The 16151-nt window shown below is 43.3% G+C and overlaps 2 non-coding genes across 2 annotated transcripts; one reads left to right on the top strand and one right to left on the bottom strand.

The window, feature by feature from the left end:
- Positions 1 to 13216: 13216 nt before the first annotated feature.
- On the bottom strand, positions 13217 to 13288 carry trnaq-cug (transfer RNA glutamine (anticodon CUG)). Its single transcript has one exon. It is a non-coding gene; the product is annotated as a tRNA-Gln (tRNA).
- A 135-nt stretch (positions 13289 to 13423) lies between these two features.
- trnae-cuc (transfer RNA glutamic acid (anticodon CUC)) lies at positions 13424 to 13495 on the top strand. Its single transcript has one exon. It is a non-coding gene; the product is annotated as a tRNA-Glu (tRNA).
- Positions 13496 to 16151: the final 2656 nt, after the last annotated feature.

Here is a 16151-nt window from a genome sequence, read left to right on the forward strand (position 1 = left end):
GAAGGTCATACCCCGATATTATGTCCTTGTACAGTGAGGATTTAGGCCAAAATGATAAAAAAGTGGCAGAGTTTGTCAGGACACTGTGGACCCCCCCTTATAACACAATTACTTACGACCCTAGCCAGCCATGTATACAGATGGGGTGTTCTTGTGAGGATTTTAAAAGATGTCATGCGTGTTAAAGTGAAAAAATAATGAAAACAGCCTTTGAATCATTAGTTTTGTTTTTATTCAACACAAATCTTATACAAAGCAGGGTTATGTTATAAATAAATGTACAACATTTGAAAATAAAAATAAAAAATAAAAAAATTGTTTGTCGGTTCCTTATTTACAGGGGAGACAAATAAAAACATGAGATTAATAAGCTTCCCAACGATGGATAGATCCTGAGGAGGGTTGCTCAACACGGTCAGAGTAATGAGATATCGGCGTCAGATCAGTCACCACCTCTTTACACAGACGGATTTTTTGTCGCGTTTCCTGGTTAGGGACTGTTGATTGGGGCATGTTCAGACAGGCCATCGCCTGTAGGAAAGCATTCCAGCCTACAGGTCGGCGACTATCGGGTACCTTATTAGTGCTAGTGACACTCTTCAACAAATCAAACATGTGTGAACCTTTGATCAGTTGTCCTTTAAAAACAAATTCACCCTGTTCATTCCAAGTCGTTACCCGCGGTTTCTGAACCATTTTGTGCAGAATATATTCTGCATGTCTTTTGCTTCTGGCCGGCATGTTTCTCAAAACATCCGTTACAACATCTCCCTCTGAACTCTCAACAGGTTCGGGCACCGCAACATCTTTATCAACCGTACCCCCCGCATCAGTCCCAGAACCATTTTCTTGAGAGGCCATGGTTAAAGTTAAAATGTTTTGATCTTTTTCACCCTGTCTAACCAGACGGAGGTAGCGCTGTAACGTGTTGCTATACATCTGGGCTTTGGAATACTGATTTAAATCGGCCCTGGCCAGTATAGCTTTCATTTCAGAGTCCAGGTTGTTTTCGGCCGTTTGTCTAATGGGCTCTGGCCCGACAACATTTTTTCTCAGTTTCTCAAGCTGCTCCTGAGGGATCAAAAACATTTTCTGAGCATATTCCATTATTAACCCACTCTGGAAGCTAGAAGACTGGTTAGGAAAGGCACGGCTATGCTCAACAGCGGTCCTATAAAACCTCCGGTTTGATTAATCTTCTTTCTTTTTCTTTTAATAGAATACTTCTTATTAGCGATGATCTTGATAACCGCTTTTTGTTTTTTGAGTTTAGAATGTTGAGAAGGGGTTAGGGGTATATTACCGCGTAAGATGTTAAAAGCTATTTCACACAGGGTCTCGATCAAATCCGAGGGGGCCCCTGCCAGCACAGCTTTCCTATGGCGCGGGCTCCCCTCAAATAACATTTGCAAAAGCGGCAGATTTCTTTTAATCCGAACAGACATTCTTATTTATTTCCTTTTCTTTAGCACATACACTGCCGGCCAATCGGGCGGGCACAAACCTGTTCTGAGGCGAAAGTCTTCTGGGGTTTGTGCTTTTAAGTCCACAATCAAGTACCCGTAGGGTTTTTTGGTGGCATCCTCAAATGCCTCCAAAAAGAATTTGGTCTGGTTAGGGTACATTTGACGAGCCAAGACGGTGACCTGTAGTTTATCTCTGGGGTTTTTAAAAAGAATTATATAATTGGCATTTAAATTAATAGTGCGGCTTTTTTTACCTTGAAAAAATAGATTTTGAACTAAATAAATAATACTTAAATTCCTATGATGAGTGTACTTTGTGAAAGCTTTTTCCACTTCACTGATGTCACCGGCCTGCTCCATCAGGTCATCAAGGATCACTAGATTAGTTTGTCCGGGCGGGAACAGGTCATCGTCACACAACGAGGCGGGGAGACCTTGCACAAATTTCAGATTATTTTTTTTTGATGCCAAATCATCGTAGAGAGGTTGCCAGCAAGAGTAACACCACACTATGTTGTCAAGAGCTTGGGACACGGTTGCGTCCACATCTTCTATGATGTTCTTTATAAGATAGCTCTTACCCGAATTGGAGGGACCGGCTATAATACAGGAGAAAGGGTGTTGAAGTCTGTTATCAAAACCACTGCTAATATCCATAAGGCAGAGTGGTATAATCAGTCTTCAACACTCTTTTATTGTACACCACCCTGAACCGTTTGTTTAGTGATCTATTTTCCAATGTGTACCCCTTTTTATTGTGATAGATCTGATTTCCGGCTGTAATAATCTCGCGAGGAGGCGCGTCTTTCTCGGTTACAAAACTTTGTACCAGGGTCGTCAGAGACTTGATGTTAATGAGCTTGTTGTTACAATGGTTCAGAGTGAAACCCTTAACTTTCATACAGGTCTTACCCGCAGCCGTTCTGTATGCGTAAGTCTTAGGACCCCCTGAAACAAACTCCACTATGTGGTCCTGAGGATCTAGCTCGCTCGTTAACTCCCCAAGGTAGTCCCCGAGGGGAGGGACCCAATCCCCTGGCCTGGTGACAAAGATTACAGAGTCAGTATCATGATAGAGCGTGCGTTCCTGCAGCTGATCCATTAAGTTGTACAGTTCAAGCCGGGCGTAAGCCGTGGTAAAAACCGCTATGAAAACATTAACGTTTCCCTGTTTGGTGGGGAAATCTTTAGGGGCCCTCCACTGGACCTGTGCCACGTGGTCATTTAAGAATTGAAAGTGTGATACTGCATGTTGTTTGGAAAAGATAAATTCTATAAACTGTTCAGGGGTTTTAATCAAGGTTGTGTTTAGACGGTTATTTCTTTCCCCAAACTTACCCCACAGACTGTTTAAAATCAGTTTGGACATTTGTCTCTTGGCGGGGTTTACAGTTATGTTCCCCGGCTCTAGACGGATCCCTTCCTTTTCAAAATATTGCTGAACGTACCGCTCTTTGGCAGCGGAGTCAACACACCATGAGGGATAGCCCGATGCCTCCTGTTTCCCTTTCAGATGGGTCATAATGTACTCAGCAAAAAGAGTATCAGATTTTTCAGAAAAATGCCAAACCTCATACACCTTACCGACTCTGTAACCTTTCTCCACCGCCTTGTCAAGCTCAATGCTACACCAGACACCCGTCAGCGCTCTCTCGTCATCACTGTGCAGACAAGAGGTATTTTGATTTTCAGTTTCCACACACGTTCTACACAGAGGGAACATCAATTTTCCCGAACACCTGTAAGGCAACACGGGTAGGAACAGCTCACGAGGAGGGTACATGGTGACTTTGATCAAACCAAAGTACTGTCCGATTTCGAGAAAGTCACGATAAACAATGGTTGGATGCCCCACCGGGTACATTTTGGTCTTGTTGACATAAGGGTACAGACTGGTGAAATCATAGTAATCTACTCTCTCACCCTCCTTTACCTCATAATGTAAACAGAGGGCGTTGGTACGACCCCCAAATAACGCATCCCTGGGCTCTAGACGTTCAGGAAAGTCCAAGGTTTCCATAAACCGTTGTACCTCCACATCCTGTTGCTTCAGGGTCGTCCACGCGTGTTCCCAAATCACCAGTACATTCAAACCATAGGTGTTTTTTAAAGTTTCAATTCGTTCCTGGAAATCATAGTACATATCACCGCAGAGTTTTTGTGTTACGGGGTTAAAGGTGTTTGGGTCGAAGCACTGAGGACAGCCATGGTAAATACAACCAGCAAACTCATAAGCGGTACGCCGCCCGGACACGTCGCTAAAACCGTCTAAGTAGTAAGGACCCATTTTGACTTCCCCTTGATTTAAAGCATGTCTGATGAAGATGTTATCCCGGGCACTCAGATATTCCAGCCACTGTATGGAGACAGTCGAAAAGTTCTTTTGTCTAGCACGATAGTTGTCAGAAGTGGTGTCCGCTATAGTGTTTTTCTGCAAGAAATTGGATCGATACATTTTCATGCAGAGAGACGCTATGGTCACACTTTGCAAAGGGTCGAGACCCGACGTGTTGATAACCTCGGTGCGGAAACGCAAACAGGCTTCTTTAAGGATCTCCACATCATTTTTACAATAAGCGGCCATCTCTTCTCGGAAATCAAAAACACCCCCCTTAACCGTATTGTACCATTTAAAGAATTCCTCCCTCTCATGAGACATCATAGTATCAACCCCATAATAAGAGGCGGGCGGGTAGGACCCTCGATAATTTTGAGTGTCCTTAGTATTAAAAAAATGGCAGAACCAACCTTTCTTCTGAGCCTCAAAACCCAGAGCTTTAGGCAAAGCGCTCAATTTCATGGGGAGGAAATTTAACGAGTCTATGTAACGTTGGTTGAAAGCCTCGTCGGTGAAACACATGATCTTGCTACCCTGAGCTATTATTTTTGGGGTCACCCCATTTTCCACCAGATACTTCATCAATATGTAAGAATCATAACCCTTAGCATTGTGGGCAATAAATGTGTAATTGAGGTATTTTGGACCGCGATACCGCGTAAAGAAATCCCTGACACAACTCTCACCGCTAGCTGACCACTCACAATCCAACATGTCAATACAGTGTATATAATTAGCAACATGGACCCCGTTTTCTTGCCGGCATTCAAAATCAAAAAAGACATACCGGTTGTGCGGCGGCTCCTTTTTAACCGGCTGAATAAAGCACTGGTGTTCAGACCCCGGGGTTAAATCCGCATTACAGATCCTACATCTCGGTTCCAGACATTTGTGTGGTTTTACCTCATGAAAACGGTACTGGAGGCAACACTGCGGGCAATATTTAGTTTGATCACAATAACTCCGTTTTTTAACCCCCTCAGCAGCGGCCCTCTGCACCTTATGTTCGGAAAAACAGAACGCGGAGAGACAAATCCTTAAGCAATCTTTACATCGGATGGTAGGGGCCAAACCCTTACGACATTGCGGATTGAAACAGACGTTACAGTAACCGTCACAGCGGTGCTTAAGCTTATCATTGAAGGCCTTATAACACCAATGACAAACATACGAACAACCCAAAAAAGCCGTCAAACTCTTTATTCCAAAGTAATGACTATCACTTAGGAAGAGAAACAGTGTCTGTGTATGGGTTTCAGGATGTGTCTGAAATTTCACAAATACTTCCTTTACCTCACAACGGTACCACACAACAATTTTTAAAGACAACAACTCCTCAAACATGGCAATGTCTGAAAAGGCAACCATCTGTTGAGAGTTTAAGCCGGCCCTCTGATGAAGCATTAAAGCCTCTTGCATAGCTTGGGGTTCAGGCATGTCGGGGGTGAGTAGTTTTATTAAACTGTAAGCAAAACAGAGCTTATTGTCCCCATTGGAACTCACCACTAATTGCCTGAGCTTGTTCCTAATTATGTCGTTCTTCAAGCATTTCGACAGTCTTCTAAGCGCCCCACCCTCAGGGTTAGGAACCACATTCATTACCAGAGACAGACTTTCATCAGCTAAGATGGATGCGTTACTTTGCAATAACGCTTCGATTTTAGCCAGAAATTCATCAACATCTAAATTATCTCCACTCAGCATTACAGATAGGTTGCTAAACAAATCATCCCCTCTGAGTTCTAACTGTACAACATCTCGAGGTCTGACCCTTTCAGCAACCTGTTCAAGCATGTTTTGCAAGGCCTCGTGTATGTTGACAAATATTTCTGCATAATTGTCACAATTTAAAAGTTCTGCAAAATTAAAACGCTGAATCATTTCAAAATTGTTATAGGCCGGTCTATCTATAATCACGGGATCACTGGTACTTTTGGACACATCATCATTTTGAACAAAGCCTTCAACCCCTACATTCTCACAGAGCATGTCATCCACAGCCTTATCAGTCTCAGAACCCTCCACATTCCGAACACCCCCACCGCTGACATCTACAAAACCCCCTTTTTGAGGAGGCTCATTTAAAGCCTGTAAAAGTCCTTCAAAGATATCCACCCGGTTAATGTCAAGACCCTCCTCTATAGTGACGGCTGCTTCTGCCGCCGTACTGTGTTCTAATTGTCTCAAATCATTTATAATAGGGGCAGAATTTGGTCGGGGTAGCGTCTCCAAAGCCTCCACCATTTCAAACAAATCGGGGTGAACTAGGGGTTGAACCTCTATAAGCGCTACCGTTGGGAGGTGGTTATTTAGATCATTGACCATCTGTAACAGGTCGGGGTTCACGGTAAGTCTGGTAATTCACATTCTATCGGTGGTGATTGGGGGTTATTTAAATCATTTATCATTTGTAATAGTTCCTGGTTCATTGGGACATCAGAGGAGTTCACAACAGGGCCGAGGGTGTTCTCTCGGGAAGGTCTTTTTGGGGCCCTAACTTGTTCATAATCCTTTAGTTTGTGAGTTCTTTTACCAAGTCCGGACATTTTTTTTATTTTTTATTTTTCCAACAACCCACAATAGTAAGGCGTTTTGTATCTATTAAAACATTAAATACGGTACAATTCGTTAGTAAGGGTATTAATAAGGGTGTTTTGGCTCTCTATCACAAGGTTTTGCCCCACTAACACAAGTCTTTGATTTAGTAACAAGGTATGTAGCAACTCATGCCGACCTTCAGGAAGTAGCTCCGGGGGATGGTGTCCTGGCTCAGCTGCAAAGGATGGTCGCTCCGGTAAATCTCGGTCGAAGGAGGCAGGGAGCGAGCGTATACTCACGGACGGAGACCAAGAAGGCCTTTGCGGTGACACCCTGGCCAATCGCGGTGTACTGTTCAGCGTTTCTGTAGCCAAGAAACGGGGCTGGGGGGACGATGTTGAAACCAGTCCGTCGTTGGGTGGTGTGTCAACCCTGACTGACGGCGACCCCTGAGGTTGTTGGTTGCCTGTATTTGTTCCGCCCGACAATGCGGCGGGCTGAATCTGGATTGTTGAATTACCCCCAGAAGGCTGTGGCCTGAGTAGATGTTGGGGGATCTCCAAGACCACCGTGGAGGATCCTCTCGGTGATCTCTCCGGGGAAGATGTTTGATCCCACTTAGACGGGGTAATTGTCCTCAATAGCTCATCCACAGAATGACTATCCCAAGAGTCTTGGGAAGAATAAAAATATACATTACATTTACATCTTTAAACGGCGACAGAAATCAAACTTAAAACAACATGTCCAGGACCTTCAAAACCTTTAGCTTTTTTAGACCTTTGAAAATAGGCTTAGACATTCACTACAACGCCTTATTATTTACAGACAATATATTTATTAGGACTTGATAATAAATGTAAAACAGAGAAGCCTCTGTAAATAAACTGTTTCTTAAATGTAATATTGTTAATAAAACACTTTTTATACACACACACACCACATTTCATTTTTAAACGAACCTTCCAAGTGTAAACGCTTCCTGATCCCGGGACTTCCTGTTTCACAAACGTTTTCACGATCTGTTTAAATATTAAATACAATGAACACCTTCAAGCCTTTTCCTACAGCCACTTTAAAACAGAAGTATAATTGCGGGAGATAAGCCAAACAACTTACTAAAACCTTTCGGACAGCTTTACTTCCTAACCAGACGGTCGGGCAATCGGTCATTTCTAAACACATGCCCCAGAAACAAGCCTAGACCTGTCCGGACTTCTAAAGATCTTTCCCAGAACCCCCAAGACCTACAGGAAATGGGCACCCCTCGCTTAAATATTAGCCCTCAACGGGCAAACAAAACCCTTTTAAAAACATTAAAGTTTGAAAGATCTTACTTACCTCCAAAGAATATTCGTTTCTTATGTTTTTCAGCTGGTTTAGCTTTTTGCACTTCTGTGAAGGTAAGAGACATGTTTAACCTTTAACCACCCCGCTTTATAAAAAGCTTTAACCTCTTACAAGCGGCAGATATATACTCACCGCTATCAGATACAGGGGCTGACGGCCTTTCAGATTCTTGAAAGGTTACGGTTCTCGAAGGTAAAACTAAACAAGCCCTCGCTGTGGAAGGCCTTTCGTTGTCTCGAACCACGTTTCTTAATACTGTTAGAAAGGATATTTTTTTAAATTAACAAGACGGGCCTCAAACATCTTACAGAAACGTTATACAAACAAACAGGGGTTTAGTTCTTACCCGGTCGGCAGACAGCCTGTCTAGGGACAACCACTTCTCTTGGTTGATCCTCGGAGACATTAATCACAGGCCTTTCGATAGTTTCTGTGTAATTAAAGAGACCGCCATTAATATATATTAAAACGTTTTCATAACTCTAATGAGCCGCTTCAAAACACAACCACACACCCATACATAAGAACCCTTGAGCGCAAACACAAAAATCTTACCGTCGTTGTTCCAGATGATCTCCTCAGCGTTGGGAATTAACTCCTGTTGACTGGCTGAAAAATAATTTTACAGAACTTAAAACAGATGTTATAACCTTATTTACAATACATGCCCACAACCCGCTCTGAGTCAATGAAAATAATCTGAAGACTTACCTAAAAACTCGTTTAAATCGAAGTCGTTGATGTTGTTTCCGGACATTGTTGATCTTTAGGCTTAAATCGAAAGGTCAGTATGAGTCTGTCGAGCTGAAGACCAGACCTTCATACTTATACTGATGGCCGGATGCCGGATCTGCTTGTAAGGCATTGTTCTGGGCTGGCCTTTGTGCCGTCCTGTTACCAATTAACATATCAAAACCAACCAATAAAATGACCCTGCATCAATTTCAAATAGAAACCAAGATGGCGACGATCTCTCTCCTCTCTACTCTAAACTTTTATTAGAACCTTTTGGTCTCTCAAAAAAACATTTTTAAGCATCAAGACCTATAGTCAATAAACACTAAGAATATTTCAGGCCTTTATACGCGCTAAAAAACAACCTGAGCCAAGAAAATAACTATAAAGATCTAAAATAAGTAGCGCTTTTACAGTGATTTTTTTTTTTTTTTAATAGCGATGCTTTGTTTGGTATTAAACAAGTCACAAACTACTCAGAACAGCGTTTATCCCCACAAAAGAGATATTTGGGTTTATTTTACAAAGCTTATAAATTATATAGTTTAAAAGTATTCTGAATGTTTTGAGACCACACGCCATGCCTACATTTGTCTGAGCCCACCCCCGTCCCCCGTGGTGTGAGTGATTTAGCCTTGAGTGTTGTGATCTATTTAGCATTGAGTGATCAGTTGTTTTTATTTTTTAAATGATTCCTTATCATCAGGGATTGAGCCTGCTAAAATACCTTAAAAACATATCCTTATCTTAAGTCTAACTCTTATGAGCTTTAAGACCCTAGAATGTATTTAAGTAAAACGAATGAACACATTATGTGTGAGATAAAATATAACCACAGCTTTTTTTTTTTTTTTTTTTTTTTTACAAAAACAATTAACCTATACCGACAAACACCCACACACACACACACTCTCTTTTTTAAAATTTTATTTTTAATTAAATTTGAGGGGAGAGACAGAGCCATATACATTGGGGTTAACATAAGTACCCTATGCAAAACAGGAATTGTTAGGACCTGTGACCATTACAGACAACAGAACTTGTTGATCTTATAAAATGATTGGGCGAGAGAGAGAGATATAGAGACAGACAGAGACAGAGCCAGTGTGAATATGATAAACGCACTATTCAAAATGGCATTGTTAAGACCTGGGACCATTACAGACAACAGAACTTGTTGATCTTATAAAATGCTTGGGCGAGAGAGACAGAGAGAGAGAGACAGACAGAGACAGAGACAGAGACAGTGTGAATATGATAAACGCACTATTCAAAATGGCATTGTTAAGACCTGGGCCCCTTACATGTATATTTAAAAAAGACCCCCAACCACTACAGGAAGACCCGACCCATTCACACTCTACAGTTGACCAACAAGAACAACAAGAACAACCGATTATGGGTGGCCTTGTTGTTCAGGGTTTTAGGGGTGTACACTTTCTGACGGATATGACGTAGGAATAATTAAGGAAATAACTCTAAAATCACGCCCCCCAATAATGACGTAGGAATATTAATAAGCTTAGGGCATACGTCATAACAAAATAGGCCACGCCCAAAAAACCCTACTATCTACTCCTGTGTGGTGCATTTTCTCTCTCTCTATCTGTGATTAAATCCTTACTTATATACATATGTCCATGAACGTTTCTGGAGCTCATGTACATCACATCACACGACGGGCCGTGATCTTTTCGGTCACTTTGAAAGTTTTGCTCATGACAATCCTTTTCTATTGCGGCACGATGGCTGCCACCGAGGAAGGAAAGTCGTCCGCAGTTGGCTGCAAGCTTGCCTGAAGCGCAGGAAAGGACTTACTCGCGACGTGCCACTTAAAGACTGAAGAAGTGGGGGTCGGCCTCACCGAGAGCCCTGAGGATTAGCTCACGTGGTAGAGCGCTCGCTTAGCATTGTAGCGTTATGTTGGGTGTATTTGGATAAGAGCATTTGGGCTCTGAGCTGAAGCACTGATCTAAAGAAAACCTCACCCCCCCAAAGTTATCAGATTCCCTTAGCTCATCAGCTTGGAACTGGTTTGCATCAAAGTGACAGTTTTGGGGAGGATGGCACCAAGAAGAGGCCAAATAGTTTGGAATTCTGCTATGAGATGTCTGGAGAAAGGGGCCTGTAGGTGATAAAAACTCTTTGAAGTGGACGAGAGCCGAAATCCCGACATAGAGCTACGAACCCGGGCCAACCGGCATTTCCAAAAGATGGCATGGATTGACATCAGTCATAAATCAAGCCCCCCTCCAATAGGACACTGGGGGCTGAAACCGAAATCCAATCTCAAAAACTCAAGAACCAATCACCTCTTGATCTGACAGACTATAAGGAACAGCGGACAGTCTTTATCGCTCTCTCTCACCTGAACCAGTAACTCGCTGCCACAGCTCAACCTGTAGCTCTGTTGCCAGAACCGGAACCAGAAACCAACTAAGTCTTTGCCGGCAACAGAAGAGTTAAACTGGGAGAAGGAGATTGAGCCGTACGAAGAATTCTTTTAAAGGACTTTATTAAATAAAGAACTTTACAGACTGCGCTGCCCGCCTGTGCCCACCTGATCAGTGGAGTTTTACAGCTGGACAATTGACTAAGTCGACTGTATACGAAAGTGTCAGTCATTTAAATAGCTATTTGAGTCTTAAGAAACTTGACCCTTGGAACAAACACGGCCCTGCTTTCCCCAAAGACTTTGTCTTCAAATAAGTACGGTGAGAGACCCTGCTTGCCAAGAAGATTTTGTGCACAACCTTGGAGCCTTCAAACCAGTGGAAAATCTGTTTGTAAACGACTCTACTTTCGCGAAACCCCAACTTCCAGGTGTATCGACTGAGTGGAAGTTCTTTGACAAAGCCGAACCAGACTGCCTTTGTTCCAAACCACACGGACCTCGTGCCGTGTGCTGTTATCTGAGCCCGAAGCCAGAGAGGCCTCTCTGCGACGAAGTTCAGATAAGTTTAACAGTTAGGAGTTCATGATTCATGACATTTGAGAAATCAATTAGAAATGTTAATCTGTGATTCATAACTCTAGAATGTGTAATATCATTTAGTTTTCTTAAATATAAATGTGTGTTGTATTAAACTGTTTTGTTGATAATTTTAGAAATAAAATCTGTCAACGCCGAGAAATATCTTCTCATTCCTGTTTAACTGTTTAGTCTGAAATTGACACAAGTTAATAGACATTAGATTATTGGTGGCCTTGCCTATCCTTAATCATTGAATAATAATCAGTTAAGGGAAATTGTGGTAACAAGTAATGATAGGATCTTTCTCGGCACCTAAACGTGAATGAGACTGATATATATATATAACGAGAAGTTACCTGACATAAATACTAACCTGCGTAGTTATTTAATGTCTGACTAATAATACTAACGAGAGACTCACCTTCGTCTTACTAACCGGTATTGTAGTCAATGTGTTTATAACCTTTTTTGTTTAACGATTTGTGTTATCATATGTGATCCCATGGTCTTTGATTTGGTCACGGAAGTGATTTGTCTTCGATTTGTTGATCTAGAGTTGAATTGTAATTAGTTTTTCCCTTTTGTATAATTAGTGTAGTGCTACATTTAGTTTTTGTTTTGAATACATTTGACAATTTATATCTTTGGAATTGGTGTCTGCGTCCAATTATTACAGAAATTGAGTTCTACAAGATTCCAGGATTCGTGATAAGGTGACACTATAAATTCACTTCTTTAATTGAAATGTATAAATGTACCTTACGCTACAGCATGCGAGAGGCGGCGGGATCGATGCCCGCATTCTCCAAGGCCTCAGGCGCTCGTGCCCCGGTTTCGGGGGAGAGTCGCTCACTTTTCTTGCCGCAGACACAGGCGCAAGGCATTGCCTGTTTGCCGTAAGGTTATCAGACACAACGCGCCGGCGACGGCTGCAGCATTAGCACGCCGGCTGGCCCTTCCGAAGTTCCCCAAAAACGACCGAGATGCCGCTTCGACGTCGTAACCCCAGGAACGACCGCAAAGGCACTCCAACCCTCAATCTTCCGATCCGAAGTCAGACCGAAGAGACTGTATGATGTTTTAGATTAAAGATAGTATGCAGACCGAGCAAGTTAGATTTATCGAGCTAGCAAACATCCATTGAGGCACCTGTTCGGGACGTACCCTGTAGAAATTCCTGTCAACGATAAAAGGATCAAATGGTGGAGAAAAAGCCCGCAGGATGTTTGTCAAAACTCTGTTTGTGGACTGAATGGCTTTCCCAGATTGGCAGGGACTGTTTTTGGTATTGACTGAGGGACAGTTGTAAAAGACAACCTCTCACCGGACCTCTGGCATACACCAAAGAAAGCCACCTCACCTCTCCCCCGGATCTCACAAAACACAATCCCCCCCGCCCCCAGGGAAGACAGACCGCAATCGGACTCGGGCTTGCACCTTTTGATTGGATGAACGGCCGCAAACATTCTATGTCATTTTCTTTTAAAGCTTCACTCGTGCTTGTAAAAAACCGAGGTCTCACTGAAAGAATGCCCTGACGTGGTTGCTTCCAAGCTAGCTGGTTTACAAAGTTCCTTTAACAATGATTTCCAAGAAGGGAAATAATCTATCTGTAATCTGTCAACACAGGCACCTTCTTCTCCGTTAAGCCACGCGGTCACCAGCAGGAAGGTGAACGCACCAGGCCGACCCGGAGTTTTCGCCAATTCGTCTCCAAGCCTCCCAAGAGGGAACATAAACAGGCCTTATTCGCAGACACAGGCCCTCACGCAGGGAGTCCACCGCTTCACCGCAGCTGCCCCTGCCAAGGGCCCCAGGTCCCACCGAGACTTGAACTCGGATCGCTGGATTCAGAGTCCAGAGTGCTAACCATTACACCATGGAACCAAGCCCGCTGCCCACCTCTTGCCCGTGACGAAGGTTTCTGCTCTACGCACACGTCTCGCTCTGTCGCACGGCCAAGTCCAGAGTGAGCCAAGTTGCGCCCAGAGTGCTGCGTGTGGCGCGTCACTTCCGGAGCCGTCCCTGGTGGTCTAGTGGTCAGGATTCGGCGCTCTCACCGCCGCGGCCCGGGTTCGATTCCCGGTCAGGGAAAGTGGATCTGTTGCTCTTCCCCTAGGACCTGTGTGGTGCATTTTCTCTCTCTCTATCTGTGATTAAATCCTTACTCATATACATATGTCCATGAACGTTTCTGGAGCTCATGTAAATCACATCACACGACGGGCCGTGATCTTTTCAGTCACTTTGAAAGTTTTGCTCATGACAATCCTTTTCTATTGCGGCACGATGGCTGCCACCGAGGAAGGAAAGTCGTCCGCAGTTGGCTGCAAGCTTGCCTGAAGCGCAGGAAAGGACTTACTCGCGACGTGCCACTTAAAGACTGAAGAAGTGGGGGTCGGCCTCACCGAGAGCCCTGAGGATTAGCTCACGTGGTAGAGTGCTCGCTTAGCATTGTAGCGTTATGTTGGGTGTATTTGGATAAGAGCATTTGGGCTCTGAGCTGAAGCACTGATCTAAAGAAAACCTCTCCCCCCCAAAGTTATCAGATTCCCTTAGCTCATCAGCTTGGAACTGGTTTGCATCAAAGTGACAGTTTTGGGGAGGATGGCACCAAGAAGAGGCCAAATAGTTTGGAATTCTGCTATGAGATGTCTGGAGAAAGGGGCCTGTAGGTGATAAAAACTCTTTGAAGTGGACGAGAGCCGAAATCCCGACATAGAGCTACGAACCCAGGCCAACCGGCATTTCCAAAAGATGGCATGGATTGACATCAGTCATAAATCAAGCCCCCCTCCAATAGGACACTGGGGGCTGAAACCGAAATCCAATCTCAAAAACTCAAGAACCAATCACCTCTTGATCTGACAGACTGTAAGGAAGAGCGGACAGTCTTTCTCGCTCTCTCTCACCTGAACCAGTAACTCGCTGCCACAGCTCAACCTGTAGCTCTGTTGCCAGAACCGGAACCAGAAACCAACTAAGTCTTTGCCGGCAACAGAAGAGTTAAACTGGGAGAAGGAGATTGAGCCGTACGAAGAATTCTTTTAAAGGACTTTATTAAATAAAGAACTTTACAAACTGCGCTGCCCGCCTGTGCCCACCTGATCAGTGGAGTTTTACAGCTGGACAATTGACTAAGTCGACTGTATACGAAAGTGTCAGTCATTTAAATAGCTATTTGAGTCTTAAGAAACTTGACCCTTGGAACAAACACGGCCCTGCTTTCCTCAAAGACTTTGTCTTCAAATAAGTACGGTGAGAGACCCTGCTTGCCAAGAAGATTTTGTGCACAACCTTGGAGCCTTCAAACCAGTGGAAAATCTGTTTGGAAACGACTCTACTTTCGCGAAACCCCAACTTCCAGGTGTATCGACTGAGTGGAAGTTCTTGGACAAAGCCGAACTGGACTGCCTTTGTTCCAAACCACACGGACCTCGTGCCGTGTGCTGTTATCTGAGCCCGAAGCCAGAGAGGCCTCTCTGCGACGAAGTTCAGATAAGTTTAACAGTTTGGAGTTCATGATTCATGACATTTGAGAAATCAATTAGAAATGTTAATCTGTGATTCATAACTCTAGAATGTGTAATATCATTTAGTTTTCTTAAATATAAATGTGTGTTGCATTAAACTGTTTTGTTGATCATTTTAGAAATAAAATCTGTCAACGCCGAGAAATATCGTCTCATTCCTGTTTAACTGTTTAGTCTGAAATTGACACAAGTTAATTGACATTAGATTATTGGTGGCCCTGCCTATCCTTAATCATTGAATAATAATCAGTTAAGGGAAATTGTGGTAACAAGTAATGATAGGATCTTTCTCGGCACCTAAACGTGAATGAGACTGATATATATATATAACGAGAAGTTACCTGACATAAATACTAACCTGCGTAGTTATTTAATGTCTGACTAATAATACTAACGAGAGACTCACCTTCGTCTTACTAACCGGTATTGTAGTCAATGTGTTTATAACCTTTTTTGTTTAACGATTTGTGTTATCATATGTGATCCCATGGTCTTTGATTTGGTCACGGAAGTGATTTGTCTTCGATTTGTTGATCTAGAGTTGAATTGTAATTAGTTTTTCCCTTTTGTATAATTAGTGTAGTGCTACATTTAGTCTTTGTTTTGAATACATTTGACAATTAATATCTTTGGAATTGGTGTCTGCGTCCAATTATTACAGAAATTGAGTTCTACAAGATTCCAGGATTCGTGATAAGGTGATACTTTAAATTCACTTCTTTAATTGAAATGTATAAGTGTACCTTACGCTACAGCATGCGAGAGGCAGCGGGATCGATGCCCGCATTCTCCAAGGCCTCAGGCGCTCGTGCCCCGGTTTCGGGGGAGAGTCGCTCACTTTTCTTGCCGCAGACACAGGCGCAAGGCATTGCCTGTTTGCCGTAAGGTTATCAGACACAACGCGCCGGCGTTGTGCTTGTAAAAAACCGAGGTCTCACTGAAAGAATGCCCTGACGTGGTTGCTTCCAAGCTAGCTGGTTTACAAAGTTCCTTTTCGCTTTAACGATGATTTCCAAGAAGGGAAATAAATCTATCTGTAATCTGTCAACACAGGCACCTTCTTCTCCGTTAAGCCACGCGGTCACCACCAGGAAGATGAACGCACCAGGCCGACCCGGAGTTTTCGCCAATTCGTCTCCAAGCCTCCCAAGAGGGAACATAAACAGGCCTTATTCGCAGACACAGGCCCTCACGCAGGGAGACCACCGCTTCACCGC

The sequence above is a fragment of the Amia ocellicauda genome, chromosome 6 (assembly GCF_036373705.1).
Source record: "Amia ocellicauda isolate fAmiCal2 chromosome 6, fAmiCal2.hap1, whole genome shotgun sequence".
Taxonomy (NCBI): domain Eukaryota; kingdom Metazoa; phylum Chordata; class Actinopteri; order Amiiformes; family Amiidae; genus Amia; species Amia ocellicauda.